This window comes from Perognathus longimembris, unplaced genomic scaffold (assembly GCF_023159225.1).
Source record: "Perognathus longimembris pacificus isolate PPM17 unplaced genomic scaffold, ASM2315922v1 HiC_scaffold_5915, whole genome shotgun sequence".
In the NCBI taxonomy this organism is placed as follows: Eukaryota; Metazoa; Chordata; class Mammalia; order Rodentia; family Heteromyidae; genus Perognathus; species Perognathus longimembris.
Window position 1 is genome coordinate 50,968 of NW_025961395.1, and position 16,533 is coordinate 67,500.

Consider the following 16,533-nt stretch of genomic DNA (forward strand, 5'->3'; position numbering starts at 1 on the left):
ACTTAAACTCACTCAATTTTACATCATGCTAACAGTCTTGTACATGTTCACATTCACACATGCACACACACACACACACACACACACACACACATACATTTAAAAGATCTTAAAGCGCGCAAAATTAACATCGGCCGTACATTTTCCAGTGGCAGGAGGTATTCTTGCCAATCTTACTCCTGTAACTCCCAAATTTTAAGACAAAGCTTTTAACAAATGATTTTAGCATTCTCCAGCCTCATTTTCCAGGGCTTGATAATTTTAGCAAAACATTTTAGCACACCTAATAATTTTCTGCTGAAGAAGGCTGGGTGGGGGTCACCCAGAGTTCTTTTTGCGGACACTCACACTCTGATTGTGAGCTATCGCCCGTACATCTTTCAAATGAGCTAAACATAAATCCAAGGGGGTAGAGGGAATATGTCCTATTACGTCTGTCACAGTCAGGAGATACAAAAACAGGGAAGAACAGTCCAGACGAGACAATTTTTTTCTACAACATAATCTTTTCTAGTATGTAATTGGATTTACTATTACTTTCTTTTCTAATTTACCACCAGACCTAGTCTCCTCAGTACTCACTCTCGTCCTAGGCCCTTCTGCTTTCGATTTCACTTTCTCTTTTACATCAAAGTCCAATTAACCACATCATTTAGACTTCTCAGAGCATTTTATATAAACCAGACAAACATACAAAAGTGGTGAGAGTAAAAGCAGTTTGACAAATCTGGAGAAGCAACACTGCTAAGAAAAGGTAGGGAGGAAAATTCTGCTGGGGACATAAAGAGAAAGAGAAGGAGTCATCCCTGGAAGTCTTCTGTTTGCCACATTCTCAGCTTAGTCCCCATGCCTAGGAGGAATTTCTCCCGCCAGTGTGGAGAGAGGTTAGACACAGTTACACACAGACCACATAAAAAAACACATAAAGGAATTAATATGCCATAAACAATCTACTAATTTATAAACTGATGGCGCCAATAAACACAGGACAAGGTAACAAAACAGGTTATGCAGGTTTGACACAAAAGAGACTGTCAGATTCACAAATAATGCAGATACAGCGCTGCGCAGTGGGGTCACTCCCGCCACCTGCGGGTGGCCTGGGCTGACTTTGGAGGACTTGGGGGGGTCCTTCCAGTGGGCTAGGGTCAAGTCTAGGGGGCTAGATGGTACATTACCTATAGCTCTGGTCAGGTGTTCAATCCAGATAGCTACAAAAAACACAACAATTACAACAACGAAAAGGTACCAAACACACAGGCCTGAGAAAAAGACAAGTTCGGATTTCCACTGAAAGGTTACCAGCGATCTTCCGGACCTCCGACCAGTGCTGTAAAGTTAAGCTTAAGGGAGTAGTGACAGTTTGACCCATGATTTCAAATACACAGAGTCCTAGGACAGACAAAACGAACAGCAGGGAGACAAGACCAAGACAGACTTTCGCGGCGCGGCTTCGGTGGAAAACCGAAAACAAAACTTCTGATGGAGACTGTAACTGTGAGAGTCCGGATCTCTCGTCTCCCTGACAAATCACGTAACCCTCGGTTAGCGGGGCAGCCCCGAATGGGCTGACTCTTTTCCAGGCTACGGATGACAGATGGGCCAGCTTGGCCCCAGACACCACTGGGACGTCTCCCAGGGCTGCGGTCGAGAGTACGAGCTCGTCAGCTCCTCCACAGAGCCGCCAGATACAGAGCTAGTCAGCTGACTAGTACGGACGCAAGCGCAGAACACAGAAACAAAGACACAGAAATCTACAGACAAACGCGATCGCTGGCCAGCTTACCTCCCGTCGGTGAGTCGGTGGTCCCTGGGTGGGGGTCTCCTATCCCGGACGAGCCCCCAGATGAAAGACCCCCGAGTTTGGGTGGTCTTTTTCTAGGGAGACCCCTTTCCAAGGATCAGCGAGGCACGCGATGGATGCAACAGCAAGAGGTTTATTGAGGGTTGCGGGTACCCGGGCGTCCAAGTCCTCGCAGGGAGATGGCGCGCCCAGGCTCGATTTATGGGGGGTTTTTAAGGGGTTTGCAGAAGCGGTTTACAGAAGCAAGAGGCGTAGTTACAGGGTTCTAATTGGTCCTTTCCTTAAAGAGAATTTGCGGTTTTTCCAGTAATCCTGAGTGGTTATCTGTCTAGCCCTGAGAGTGGCTATCTGCTCTGCCTAGCCTTGAGGGTGGTTATCTGTCTAGCCCCGAGAGTGACTATCTGCTCTGCCTAGCCTTGAGGGTGGTCAGAAATGTCAGCTTATTGCAAGATGACTCGTCATGAGCTTGCTGGGGGGGGACTTTCAGTGAGAATGAAAATCTAGTTATGGAGTTCCCCAGGCAAGTTATGTCCTTCTGAGCCAGGACACATATCATCCACAACTACCTAACAGAACTCTTAATTTATCCTGATGGTTGCTCATTTATTTCCTCTTCTCTGAACAGCCTGGGAAATGCACAAGACCTCCTATATAAGGAAACAATTACCAAGTGGGCCACTTTCAACAGTATTTGCCTTGGCTAGTCAGCTCTGTGCCATTCGTGTACGTAGCACAGAATTAAATAATTCATCAACTTGAGAGCTTTTACTGCACATTTTCACAATCTGTGAGACATTGAACTAGGCCCGAGGATAAAGGGGTGAACACAGATACCTGCTCCTTGCCCTTCGGAAGCGAGAACACAGCACAAAGTGAAGGAGCTTGGGGAGTACCTTCTGGTAAATGTTAGGGCAGAGCAACCAGGAAGCTAGCCAAGGCAAAAAGGGTGGAGGCATGAGTCAGGCAGGCAGAGCCACGGCATTTCAACTCAGAAAGGGGAAAGGGAGTCTTCACACATGTACTCTGAATCTGTATTCAGAGCCAGGAAACACAAATTCACTCATTCATTCATAGTTTCTCTGAGGCTGAGAGAAACCTAAGTTATTCTTTTGGTTTATATGTGGTAGTAGGGCTTGAACTGTGGATCTGGGGCTTGCTAGACAAGTCCTCTGACATTTGAGCCACTCATTCAGCTCAAACAATTTTGTTTTGATGCTTCTGACATGCAAACTCTGAAACAAGTGTTCAAAACTACTGCTATGTAAGAATGACTCCTTTTGCATAAGAATATGTTACTAGGATAATACCATTACATGAGGTTTGTGAGACTAGTTTCTTAGGTCACTATAGCAGAAGTGAGAAAATACTGTTAGGTCTTCCCAGGAGAACAGCCTTTCCCCCTTTCCTCTTCATGAAGGACAGCAAGTAGCCTTACTGGAGATCACCTGCCTGAAAGCAGTAATCACAACTGCCAATCACCTGACTGTGAGTCAGCCAAGGACCCCACCCCAGGCTCAGAGGTCACTCTCTTATATGCTGAGGTCACTTCCTGAACTGCCCCAGTCCTGCCTCTGAGATCACTTCCACATTGGCTGTGGGCCCACCCCCCACATTTCCAAAATGATCCCACTCAACACAAATTCCTCTCCTTTTTCTTTCCCTTCTCTCTCCCCATACCTCCATCTTGTACAGGTTGACAGTTTGCTCTCCAGCCCCCTCTCCCCCCATAAACTCTTTTCTGCCTGAACCACATGGCAATCTCTTTTAGCCAAACCTTACTGATAAATCATAGCTTTACATTTTTACGAGACCCATTTTCCCCCAACTCTGTATCTTTATGTTATTGCTTATATAACTTAATTCACAGGATACAATGAAGGCCAAATTTGAGGAAATTGCTCATTGTAAGGTGGAAACTTAAAAGGTCTGGCTGGTAGATCCCAATGCATTCATTAATAACAAGTACTTCTTGTTAGGTCCTCCTGGGAGAACAGCTCCCTTCATGAAGGACAGCATCTGTAGCATTACTGGAGATCACTTGCCCGAAACTGGTAATCAACTGTAACTGTCAATCGCCTGACTGTCACTCACCTGACTGTGAGTGAACAAAAGGACCCAGGCTCTGAGTTCACTTTATGCTTGGAGGCCACTTCCTCATCCACCAAGATCATGCCTCTTTCCGGAAATGAGAGGTCCCCCAGGCTCTGAGATCATTTCCACCTTTACAGCGGTCACAACTCCTCACCCTCCACTATGCAATTTCTCTCCACCATAAGTTCTCTGTCCGCACATCTACATTTGGTGCATGCTGGAGGTTTGAATCTTGTAATAAACTCTCTTCTGCCTGAACTAGGTAGAGGTTTCCTTTCAACAACCCTTACATTATTTATGAGGGGAAGAATTCAAAAGGCTGGATATGGAGACAATGATGGGAAAAATATAGTCTCCTCTACCTCAGTGGACCTGGAAGTTCAAAATGGTAGACAAATGCTAAATAAATGTAAATGATATGTGAAAAGCTTGAAGGGGACACAGTCGCTGTAGAACTCGATTTCTATATTCACAAAGAAAAAGAGGTGAGGAAAAGGTACACTGTAACCAACCAAGTGCAGCATTTTATCAGTACATGGAGACAAATCTGCTCAAAGCAAAATTGATGTACAGACTATGATGACATGAAGCATCATAGAGAGGGAGAATGCTAGGGAACACTAGGTGGAGCCAGGATCCTCTATTATAGCCCAAGAAGTCCAGTGAAGGGAGACAGTCAAGAGACACGGTATAAATCTCCACCAACATCCTATTCAGAGTGCTCTAGGAGCCAGAGTAACTTTAATGTCATTCTTTGCACCACCTAATACCATGGATGAGAAAATTGCAGGAAAGCTGAGCAGAGGTTACATGGTGAACCAGTTGGACTTGAATTCTAACAATAACAATTTAGGGAGCCTTTTCAACTCATTGCTTTTGCAGAAATGCAGGTTTGGCAAGTCAGAAATGTCATTTTCCAGTTCACGCAACACTCTGTTATAAGTAAATGTGTAAATCAGCCTTCAGCTTCATCCAGAGATCAGGAAACTAAAACCAGAGAGATGGATGTGTTTGTCCGATGAATAATGCATACACTCAACAAAAGCTGGAGAAGGGGAGTTTTGGGGAGGAGAAATGAGAGAACATTGGATTCATGGAACAGAGTATAACCTGTTTGACCTAAAGGAAACATCATTAGTGTACACTGTGATAGACTGAAAACTTCCCATTTAAAATATAATAAGCCAGAGTCCCTGGAACTTGCCTGCTTTACCTTGAGGAATGTTTAAAATATGTTTAAGGAAAATATCTAGAGGTAGGTAAATTGTCCTAGATTATATAAGCAAGCACTAAATGCAATAACATACGTTTCTGTAATATGGAGGTTGAGAAAGATTTTACATGCTCAGAAGGTGGGAGTTACTTATCCACAAGAGTCTAAAAGTAAAAAGAAATGGATTCTCCTCTCTTTACGATAGAGATTTGCCAATCATTTATCAGCTCATTGAAAGTGATTTCAGACATCACCTTCATGTGAAATAATACAAAACTTGTGATAATTTCTTTCAGTAGCCACAGAAATGGCAGATACAAATGTATGTTATTTTAGTATATAAATTGCTGTTTATTTGTGATACTGGATTCTGAGAACCAAAATAGCAAAACTTTCTTATAAATATCAAGATACATGGTAATTTTGCAATAATCAATTTTTAAGCAATCAAGAAAAATCTTGATTGCTTAAATATTGAAATAGACTAATAAATAAGAAAAGAACTTAGAAAGAAACACCATTAACAGAGACTGCTGAACTGAATATAGCCATTTTCCTCCTAAAATGCAATTCTACCCAGTGAAGGCCAGAGCATGTGTGTTCTTTCTCTGTGGTCTCTCTGAATCAAATAGTTGGTCCATTCTTTCTCAGAGGTGGAACCTGGGAAACCCTGGAAGCAAGACGGCCATGCAGAAGAAAGGTGGACCAGAGGCTGCAGCTTTCCAGGCTGGTTTCCCAAGGCCCAGACTAACAGACAATTCTCTGCGGAACATCAACGTGAAACAGACCCATGTTTACCCATCCACCTGTTTAAAGGTGTATTCATTATTTCCTCTCAATGCCACAACATAATCCCCCCATTAATGATGTCATCCTGCTTTACAATGAGATGGATCTTTATAAGTTGGTTTGTTCGTCAGCCTTTGAAGGGTCTTGGACTTTCTAAAATCACTTTTCACATTCTTCCTACCCTTTTCTAATAGCACTGGCTAGATTTTCATCCCAAAGCACATCCACTTTCACTATATTCTTGGTAGTAATTGCATCTTATGTTTTCACCATATCCAAAACCAACCAAATCTACCTCAATTCTTCACTAATCACTATCTTTCAAATTCTGGGGTGAATAAAAGGCAAGATTACATTATTATAATTTTTCACAAGAATTCATGTCTTTGGGTCAGCTGTTTGTCCTAGACTCTAGGTGTTGTTTTTTTTTTCTAGTAAATCTGAGACATTAGTTAGCAATTTTTCTTTCCTGTTGAGTCCTGGTTGAGTCCTGTTGTATTAAAAATTCCTCATTTTATTTACATTTCTCATTCGATCACAGAAAAAAAACAGTGGCCCCAAATGTTGATTTTACTTAGAAAACTGAGGCCTAATGTTCTCAAATTAGGTGCTCACTACAACATATGCCTTAAGCAAAGAAGATAGAGAAGCTGCTAATGATATTCGGGGTAGTAAAAGCCATGCTGTAATTACATTGCTGCTCATTAAAAAGAAATAAGTTATTTTAAAAAACGGATGAAAAAATAAACTCAAAAACAATCACATGTAAGCCATCTCTAATCACAAAAAAAATAACCACACATCACATTTATTCACACAGTGAATTTATAACACACATATTTCCAGTGAATTAACAAAATTGAAAACCCAAAGGTAGTGTGAGCTGAGCATTTAGTACTGTAAATATTGTGTGTTTTTCTAAGTCCATGAGATTCTTGAGGTGAAGTATTATTTTATTAACTTCTGTGTCCAAGATCAATAACTTGATAACTGCATTAAAGGATTTATTTACAATAAGAAAAAAAGATCTTTGGTATATTAAACCTGCAGAACCGATTGGGTAAGGCCTCTTTCTTTCCTAATAACAACAATACACTCTGAATCTGTGGGAAGGATTTTGTCACTGCCTCCAGAGGAAAAATGCCAGAAAACAAAGACTCCAAATACCCCAGAATATGAATCTTCACTAAGCTACTTGCAGATGTTCATATAAACTCCTTAATATCACTTAGTGAGCAACCTCAGTTTCTTCATTTCTCAAACGAGGACAATACTTCCCTATGGAAACACAGTAAAGATTAAATGGGCTCTATTTAATGCCTTTGGCTGATTGACAGGAGCTAGGTCTGTAGCAGGGACTCCAGCATGGAATCCTATCACCAGTATCCCCAAAGTCCTTTCCAGCTTCATTCTGTGAAAAGCAATGGCTTGATTTTCTACTCAGCTCCTAAAATGGGATTGTAGATGAGTCACCAATGACTTTTGAGCCCTAGATTTTCCCACTATATATAGAAAAAAGATATAAAGGAAACAAATATATTTTATAACTTTAACCACCTCAAATATCTCCTGAGATTCATTATTATGTAATTTGGTGTGTGTGTCCCTGTTTTCATATGTGAAATGTATTGGATGGAGAAGGAAAGGGAAAGGGAGAAGGAGAGAATGGGAAGAGAGAGAGAGAGAAAGAAAGGAAGATTACTTAGAAAGAGAGAGCATATATGTATGTATACACACATACTATACACAAATAAAAGTTGAGATGCACAATGATAGAGAAGTCAGGAAATAATTACCCAATTTGTCCTACCCAACTTTTTCCAGAGACTTCTCACTCACATAAAATCTTCAGGACATGAAGGAATGGCAGTTGCAAAGCAGGATGAGTTGTGTGGAATTAGAATTTATATTTTAATTCATTATATATTCCCAGTTTTGAATATTTAAATGAAATCATCTTTATCAGCTTTTTGTAGAGCCTACTATTTGAAGATAAGATATTAGTTAAGAAAGCTGGTTAAACTACGGAATACACACACACACACACACACACACACACACACACACACGTATAATGACTCTACCTAATAAGAATAGGTAAAGTTAGAGTCTTGGACAGATGTGAGTTGGGAGAGTTTGGCATATAAGTCTGTTCTCAACAGTGGATGAGGCAGCTCAGGTATAAGTATATTCTACTCAATGAACCAGGGACTCTAAATGAGAACAGTTCCCCACTGCCTGAAGAGCATAGAAGGGAAGCATAGCTTCCAAAGCTCTCATCCATCCTGTCCATTTCATGACAGGTAGGTCTGCCCTCTGACCACAAGTCTCAATTCATGTATATGAATTTGATCTACATGACTGCAGTCGTGTTGAGTTATAACTACCATCATTGCCCCAGACTAACCTCAGTGGGTTTTCTCTGTATAATTTCTCCACAAACTATAAGTGGATAATACCTTTAAAGAGACATGTGACACTTTACCCTGGACCCTGGAGCCACAGATGTGTCTGACTCTTTGATGTTAAGACAAACCAGACGCATTCTGGCTTGGATGAAGTCACTTTTGACCTGACCAATATATACGCCCTTCTTTCTGATCTAAACTATTCTAGTGTCCAGAAGAAGTACTTAATAAACTGCTATCTATGATTCTGGATATATCTGCCTCTTCTCTTCTGCCTCCCCCAACTCCTGGGGCTACCTTTTTTATGCTGAGAGTGGGTTATTCAGAATACCGTGGTTGAGGGAAGCCAATAGTCTGGCTTTGTGACCAGAGAAAAGAGGAGCTGTAGTGTTCTGCTAGCAAACTGCCCAGGGTAAATAGAGGTTGTGAGGAAAAGTTCAGAAACTTTGTGGATATAATCATGTGAGGAAATGTCTTTTATGCAGTACATCTTATCCAATCAGGTAGTCCTTTGTGTATGCAAAGGAGACCGGAAACATAAAAGGAGATGGTTTACCATTCAGGACAATGAAGCAAAAATTTTGTGAAATAAATGGGAAAGACACTGAAACAATGTGTTAGATATAAGATACTGTCCTTGAAAAGTCTGTAGGTGTTTAATCAAATTATGTGAAAGGAAGTTAAAATAACTCTTTTCCAATCACAAATGAAATTCTTCATTTTTTTTTCAGGAGAACTAAAGAGAATTTCACTTTCTACTCATTCCTGTAATTTTCCATCCCTGTACCTGTCCTTGGCAAATTTATGCCAGATTATTTGATTACTTCCTGCTTCCCCTCCAATGGAACCACTCGGCAGGAACTGTTTCTTGTACTTCACTGCTCTGCTTCTCAAACCTACAGAGCAGAGCAATTAACATTAATTGACTAATTGATTTTATGTTATCAATATCAATATTTCTGAGTTGCAATTATTATCTGCTAAATATATTGTAGAGACTGGGGGTCTGAAATGGTAAGAGAGAACACTTGATGTGAGGCTGAAACAGAATTCCAAAGCTAAGAGGGACACTAAGAATATTTCAGTCTGTTCAGTCTTACTCCAGTGAGAATGGCTGTTATTAAAAAAGGCAAATAATAAGCAGGACTAAATAAGGCACAGAGAAAAAGGAACACTTACAACACTTAGACACTGCTGGTGGGAATGTAACTTGGCAAGATCAATGTACAAACCCCTCACCCTCGGTTAAAAGTAATACTAACATGTGATCCAACAATCTCACAAGTTGATGTAGATTCAAAAAAACAATATCAACATATCAAGACCTTTGTACACTCCAGTTTACTGTAGCATATTCACAGTAGACAAGACATGAAGTCAATCAATATCAGATAATGAGTAGATGAATAAAATGTGGTACATATGTACAATGTAATACTATTCAGACGTTAAAAGGAACAAATTCCTGTCCTTTAAGACAATGTGAATGCAACTGAAAATCATTATCCCATCAAGATGAATAATGAATAGGTTTCTATGTAATAGCTAATTTTTATTTAAATTTACAATAAAATTATTTAATAAGTAGCTAAGTTTAAACCCAATCTATTAAAAAAATTCATGAAGGCTCAGGAAAGCCAAGAGTTTTCTGATGATGGACCAGCAAATGTCAGAACACATTTAAATGCAATGCTGTGCACGACTACACTGTCCCAGGCCAGTAACAATGACAGAGAAGTTGGACGTTTCCACACTTACTATTAAAAATGTATTATTGATTAATTCTCCCACGGGGCCCATCACTGCATTACTATTATCAGGCAGGGTACCATGATAACTCTTCTCTAGACAATGCTACAATAGAATTCAAATGTGGAAACTATATTCCAGAAAGGAGGAAGGATTAAAATGCAGCAGGTAAGCAAACTTGACTTAACTAAATTAATATTGTTCCTTTACTCTCAGTCGCAAAAATGGGGAAGCCCATGAATATAGGGAAAGAGATGAAGACATTTCTAGATCCCTCCAGAAGATTCTGGAGAAAGTTTAATATTCTTGCAAGTCCAAAGAATACACAACAGTGATTTTGATTTTACTTAGAAAACTATCATGATTTTCAAAAGAGAATGATATAATACATTACTCACCAGCTAACAAGGAAATTTAAGCTTACAATGTATTATGGTCATAAATAGCAAAGAACTGTTTCCTTTTTCTTCGAAGTTTTTTCCTTTTTACCTTGAAATGTCTATTTCTAGAAATTGATCTTAAGAAAGTAATCATGCCTGAATAATATGCACCTACAAAAATGCCAAATCTGTGTGTACATAATTCTATGTATGTGTACGTGCATCACCATGTGTCTGGGTGTGCTGCTCCTAGAGCTTGAATTCAAGGCTAGGGAACTGTCCTTGAGGTTTTTATAGACATGGCTAATGCTTTATTACATGAGCCACAGCTCCATTTTCAGCTTCTTGGTGGTTAATCAGATGTAAGAGTATCACTGTTCTCCTGCTTTGGCTGGCTTCAAACCTTGATCCTCAAATTTCAGCATCCTGATTACCTAGGATTACAGGAACAAGCCACTGGTATCGGACTCACATACGATTCAAATTCATAACTATGCATATGATAAAGTTACTGAATCTGTATTATAGATGAGTATGAAAGAATACCCATAGTGCATTTTTATTGGTCTCTAAGAACAAGATTGAAAAGATGCTCCCCCAGAGTGAAATCTAAAATGACAGACACTGGGACAGAGGGCTATGTGCTTTCTTCAAAATAGTGCCAGAGTTTTAATCTCACTTCAGGTATAATTGCATCTCAGATTCCTTAAAGACTGAGGAAATTCTGTAACTTATACAAAGACCCTTCTGTTGGGGTTCAGCTTGTTGGCCTTGAGGGGGAAGGGCATTGAAGAGTACGCCCAAGACGCTGCCTTTACCCCAGCCCTGGGGAATGCGGAAGCAGGCCACAATTCTCTGGGTCTGGAACTAGAAGAACGGCTTTGTGAACAGCTCCCAAACTTTCTCGCCAGCCCATGTGCCCCCAGTCTCACGGGTTTTCGCCCCTGGCGTGTCGCTATCCAAGTGACGTTAGCTCATGAGGGGGTTCTATGACAAGCTCGCCAGCCTATCTTCAGCTCTCTGGTCGATGACCTCTTCTCTCGTCACCTCCTACCATATCAGCCTTAGCCCCTCCCTTATTAAATCAGATTTGCTCTTGAAGCATCTCCGAGATCCGCATACGCCTGGCTTTCTTCATGGGTAAGGAGGGGGGTAAAGCGATCAAGTATGGCTGTGTGCACCTGAGGTCTTTCCTGAGCCCCCCACTCCATTCTGGCCTTACCTGCGGGTAGGGTGACCAGGGGAGAGGGTGAGAAAGGGAGCTGTTAGAGCATAGCAGAGCCTGGATCCCCGCGCCAGGGGAGGGGACCCGAGCCCGGCACCCTTCTTTGCTTGATTCCTCTCCTGGTGTGGATAATAATGAAGTGGGAAAGACAGAGCTTTTAAACAAACATTGACAATGCAACAACGTAGTTGGAAGGAAATGTGGAGAAAATCACAGAGAAGGGAGTTGCATTGGGTGGATGAATGAGCTAGATCCAGGCCCCCCCCTCTCCTCATTTGAAATGTGAATAAGGTTGGCATTTTTCAATGATATTTGGTCTACAGTAACTTTTAAGATTATACTTTATTCATGGAACACAAAGGACATATCATGTGAAACAATTCATACTTTTGATATATAAAGACTCATTTAATAACAAAAGAAGCATTTTTTTAAGGATTATAGCTTAATCTTCTCAGCATGGAATAGAAGGAAATTATGAGAGGAGAGGTTTAATCTCACCTCAGACTGATGCACATAGGTATGACCAGTCCAAGTTGACAATCCTGTGTCATGACACTTCCTGCCATGTAACATTTTTTCATTGTAAGACAATGGCTTTTGTTAAAGGCAGATTGTCACTCAAAAGAAAAATTTTTGTCTTCATATATTTCATGCATCTTTTTACATTAATTTTGAAATATGTATAAACATATGTGTGTGTGTGTGTGTTTTCACCAGAAAAACTAGTTTTACTAATGACGATTCTTGTGTTAAATTCTGAAAATAATGCTTGGAATGTAGCTGATCCATGACAGGTTTGCAATGCTGCCTTTCAAAATCCACAATTTCCTTTGTGTCCTAAAATTGCAGGAGGCACAGCCTAGAAACTCTTTTATAGACTTGGAGTTCCTAAGTGGAAAATTCTACTCACTGGTAGGAGGGATTTCTCTTTCTATGCATATAGACCCGAGCCCTTTCAAGCAAATCCATCAGAAGGCAAATGTTTATTGAGTCTGTACAAAGTCCAAATCCTGTTCTGTACTGTGGGCTATAAAATGTGACAACTAGAACTAGGTTCTCAAGATACACACATCCTAGAGAAATAATCCCACAAATGTATAACCACAAATTGAAGGAAGGATGATGGAGATAAGACCAAAGGAACTAGAAGAACATACAGAAGGGAAAACTGGACCCTTCTAGAGTTCAGGGAAGAGTTGTTTGAGCCAAGCTAGGAAGAGCAGAATAGCCAGGCATTCTTTCTACTCTAGTCTGCTTGTCTCCTTGTTGGTTGCACAAACACTCTGCCTCAGGGAGCTTCAAGTCTCTCCTTTTGCCGGAATGCTATTACCCAGAAAGATATAAGGTTGACTCAAATGATGGAGTCCCACCAGACATCCCTCTCCAGAATGCAGGATGTTTGTCTGCAAAAAGGTGTTCTGTGGCCCCAAATCCTTGCCACTCTCAAGTGTATTATGACTTTCCTTTTGTTCCCCTCAGTTATCAGTGATTTCCTTAGAACTGTTTTCTGCTTTCTAAAAAAATTGTTATACTCAATGTTGTTGGGAGCCGAGCTAGCAGCTAAGCTCATCCTGACCTCTGGCTGTGCTGTTATCACAAGGAATGTGATAAGATTTGGCTTAATTGACAGCCAGCACTTACCAAGATGTTTTACTGTGTCCATAGGCGCCTGGTTTATGTTTACCATTCAGCCTTGTCTTGTTTTATTGCCTCCTGTTATTTACCGACCTAAAAGCTTTCTTATTTTCTTAAACTTTGGTAACCCTATGCCTTTCCCTGGTTCCCAAACTGCATAAAAGCTGGATGTTAAGAATAAACGGGGCTGCAGTCTTGAGTTTCAATCTCAAGGTGCAGACCTCCCGTACCCCATCTTTGTCTCTTGTCCTTTTTCTCTTGCCTTATTTTTCCTCTTCCGTATCCCTGCCGCCCCTCAGTCAGGATTTCTGTTCCCCTGCCGGCTGGCCCGGCAGGCAATGTATTTAGAATAGTTTGAGTATGAAATGAAATAATGCTACTTAATTTCAAATTAAGTTAATTAATTGAATTATATGAATTATAATAAGTACACAAGGATTTTAATTTATGATCTTTAAGGTACAAATGCTGCTTCAATGATTAGGAGGGATGTGTGTGTGTGTGTGTGTGTGTGTGTGTGTGTGTGTGTGTTACTTGTAGGTCACACATGGGTATTTAGCTACCTCAGAGACCATACAAAAGAGAGACATGGGAGTGAAATGAGAGAAAGAAGAAAGTCAGAAAGACAGGAGAGATAAAAACAAAGAAACACAGAGAGTGAGAAAGCTGTAAGCCAATACTTTTATCTGCTCTAGGGTGTTATTCAAGCATGATTCTCATGAGTAGTTTTAATTCTTAAGAACTCTGGCACTTACACATTGTGGTGGTCACTGTTGCTACTCTGGAATGTCTATGCCAATATAAGGGTCAGTGGAGTTAGTTGATTAGGCTGTGTGTAGGCAGCATATAGCTATACCATAGGGAGGTGGTCACTGGGAGAAAATAGTGAAAAGCAGAGATATTGGAATCAGTCACATTAAGGAAGAGGGTAGAACAAGAAACTGTATGGTAAGTGGCTGAGAATGTTTCCAGTATCTAAAAGAATGTACCTTATACTCAAAGCAATTGATAAGGGACACTAATTCTCTACATGGAGGTAAAGCTGTACCTAGAGGATAAGTTATAGCATTAAAATAAATTTGCTAAAAGGAAAAGAGTTAAAATCAATTATCTTTGCTTTCAAGCAAATAAAATGGAAAGAAATATATTGGTACAATCAGAAAGAAGAAAGGGGAAGGGGTTTTGTGGGCTTCAGATAGCTTGTGGGAAGGGAATATTCCAAGTTCCCAATCTCACTTCATCAAATGTCCAACTGATGATATTGATGGGAAGAGGGAGGAACTTCATTGGAGCAACTGTAGAAAGAACCTTGTCTTAATCTGGTCTTGGGGTACTGGATGAGAAATGGCAATTATTTGATCAGCCAGGAACCTTTGGACAAGATTAACAAAACATGGAAGAAATGATAGAATTATTAGGAGATAGATAGTAGCCAATCGGGAATGAACAGATGCAGCTAAGCCTCTGTTGATTGAGTTTTTATGTGTGAGACTAAATCTCATAGTCTTTGATTCCTGCCCCTGCCTACAATGAAATTGTTAGTAAAGAAACAGCACTGTTCTTGTAATAGGGCCCATTGGCTGCTATGAGGAGACCAAGCCCCCTTCTAATTTGGAGAACTATTGCTGCAAGAGTCTACCTGCTCCTGATGGGTGGTCAATTGGGTCAATATTTCTTCCAGGATGCTTTAGGAAGACTCCTAACCCAGCAGTTCCTCAACCTACAACATCCAATACTCCCAGGATGGCCAACAGGGGAATTACTCGGCTTTCTTTCTGATGCTAACTTCACCTGAAACAAGGGTCAGGACAGCAGTGTGCAATGTAATAAGGTTAATGTGGAGGGAGACAGAAGCCAAGGCATACAGACCTCTCCAGTTGTTTAGACTATGCAAGTAGACATGCTTAGGAATGATTTTCTCATGACCTGGGACTTTAGTTACTTTTGAAAGGACAAACACAAGAGGCTCCATTCAGGATCTGACACCATCCCCTCTTATCTGAGCAGTTCTTCCCAACTGCATCTGGATGGTCCATTGTCACCAGCACCCTCCTGGCATGTCTGTGTGGTCTGTCTCCTTGCGGGGATAGAGTCCCAGGTGGCGTTTTGCTCCTTGCTGGAATGAGGTGCCCCAGCAAGTCCAATTTCACAATGAGGAAAAGGGGTATGATTGACAGGTCAAGTGAGAGTTTGTGCCAGTAAACCCTTTCATTTCCAATTTAAGAACAAGGAGATCAATAGAAAGAGCTTCCACGTGGCACCTAACATGAACTTGTTAAGAATAAAGTTAGATGAATGAACACTTGTAAGCATTGTTTATCCCTCTGTGGATCAGACTTGAAATGACTTGAATCATATCTGTGATAAGGAAAGTCTTTTTTTTTTTTTTTTTTTTGGCCAGTCCTGGGCTTTGGACTCAGGGCCTGGGCACTATCCCTGGCTTGTTTTTACTCAAGGCTAGCACTCTGCCACTTGAGCCACAGTGCCACTTATGACCATTTTCTGTATATGTGGTGCTGGGGAATTGAACCAAGGACCTCCTGTACATGAGGCGAGCACTCTTGCCACTAGGCCAATCTCCAGCCCAAAATGAAAATCTTAACACTGTCACTATGAAAGTTTTGAAACATTAACTGATTAAGCTGTCAAGTTATTTTTAATGTATATACCACTTTAGCATACTAATGAAGATTGAAACCACTGTAGATGTCACCAAGCCTTTTAGTATGTAATGAGGCACATAAGAGCATACATAGACCTTGGTATGATTTTCAGCTTTGTATTCTAGGTGGCTTGCATACTTGGGAAACAGAAATATTAGGCAGCAAAAAAGTAGCATTTTAGTTTTACATACTTTGTAATAATGTAATGACTTGAATGACCTTGACATAAACACTTTAATGAACTTTGGCATAATTGCTATTCAGTTTTGTTAAATTTTTTTGGCCAGTCCAGGGGCTTTGACTCAGGGCCGGAGCACTATCCCTGGCTTCTTTTTTTTTTTTTTTTTTTTTTTTGCTTAATGCTAGCACTCTGTCACTTGAGCCACAGCGCCACTTCTGGCCATTTTCTGTACATGTGGTGCTGGGGAATTGAACCCAGGGCCTCATGTATACAAGGCAAGCACTCTTGCCACTAGGCCATATCCCCAGCAACCAGTTTTGTTAAAAATTTGACAAGCTTAATAACACAGAAGCAATTCCATTGATAGACAGATGAAAAAAATGGGATACTTG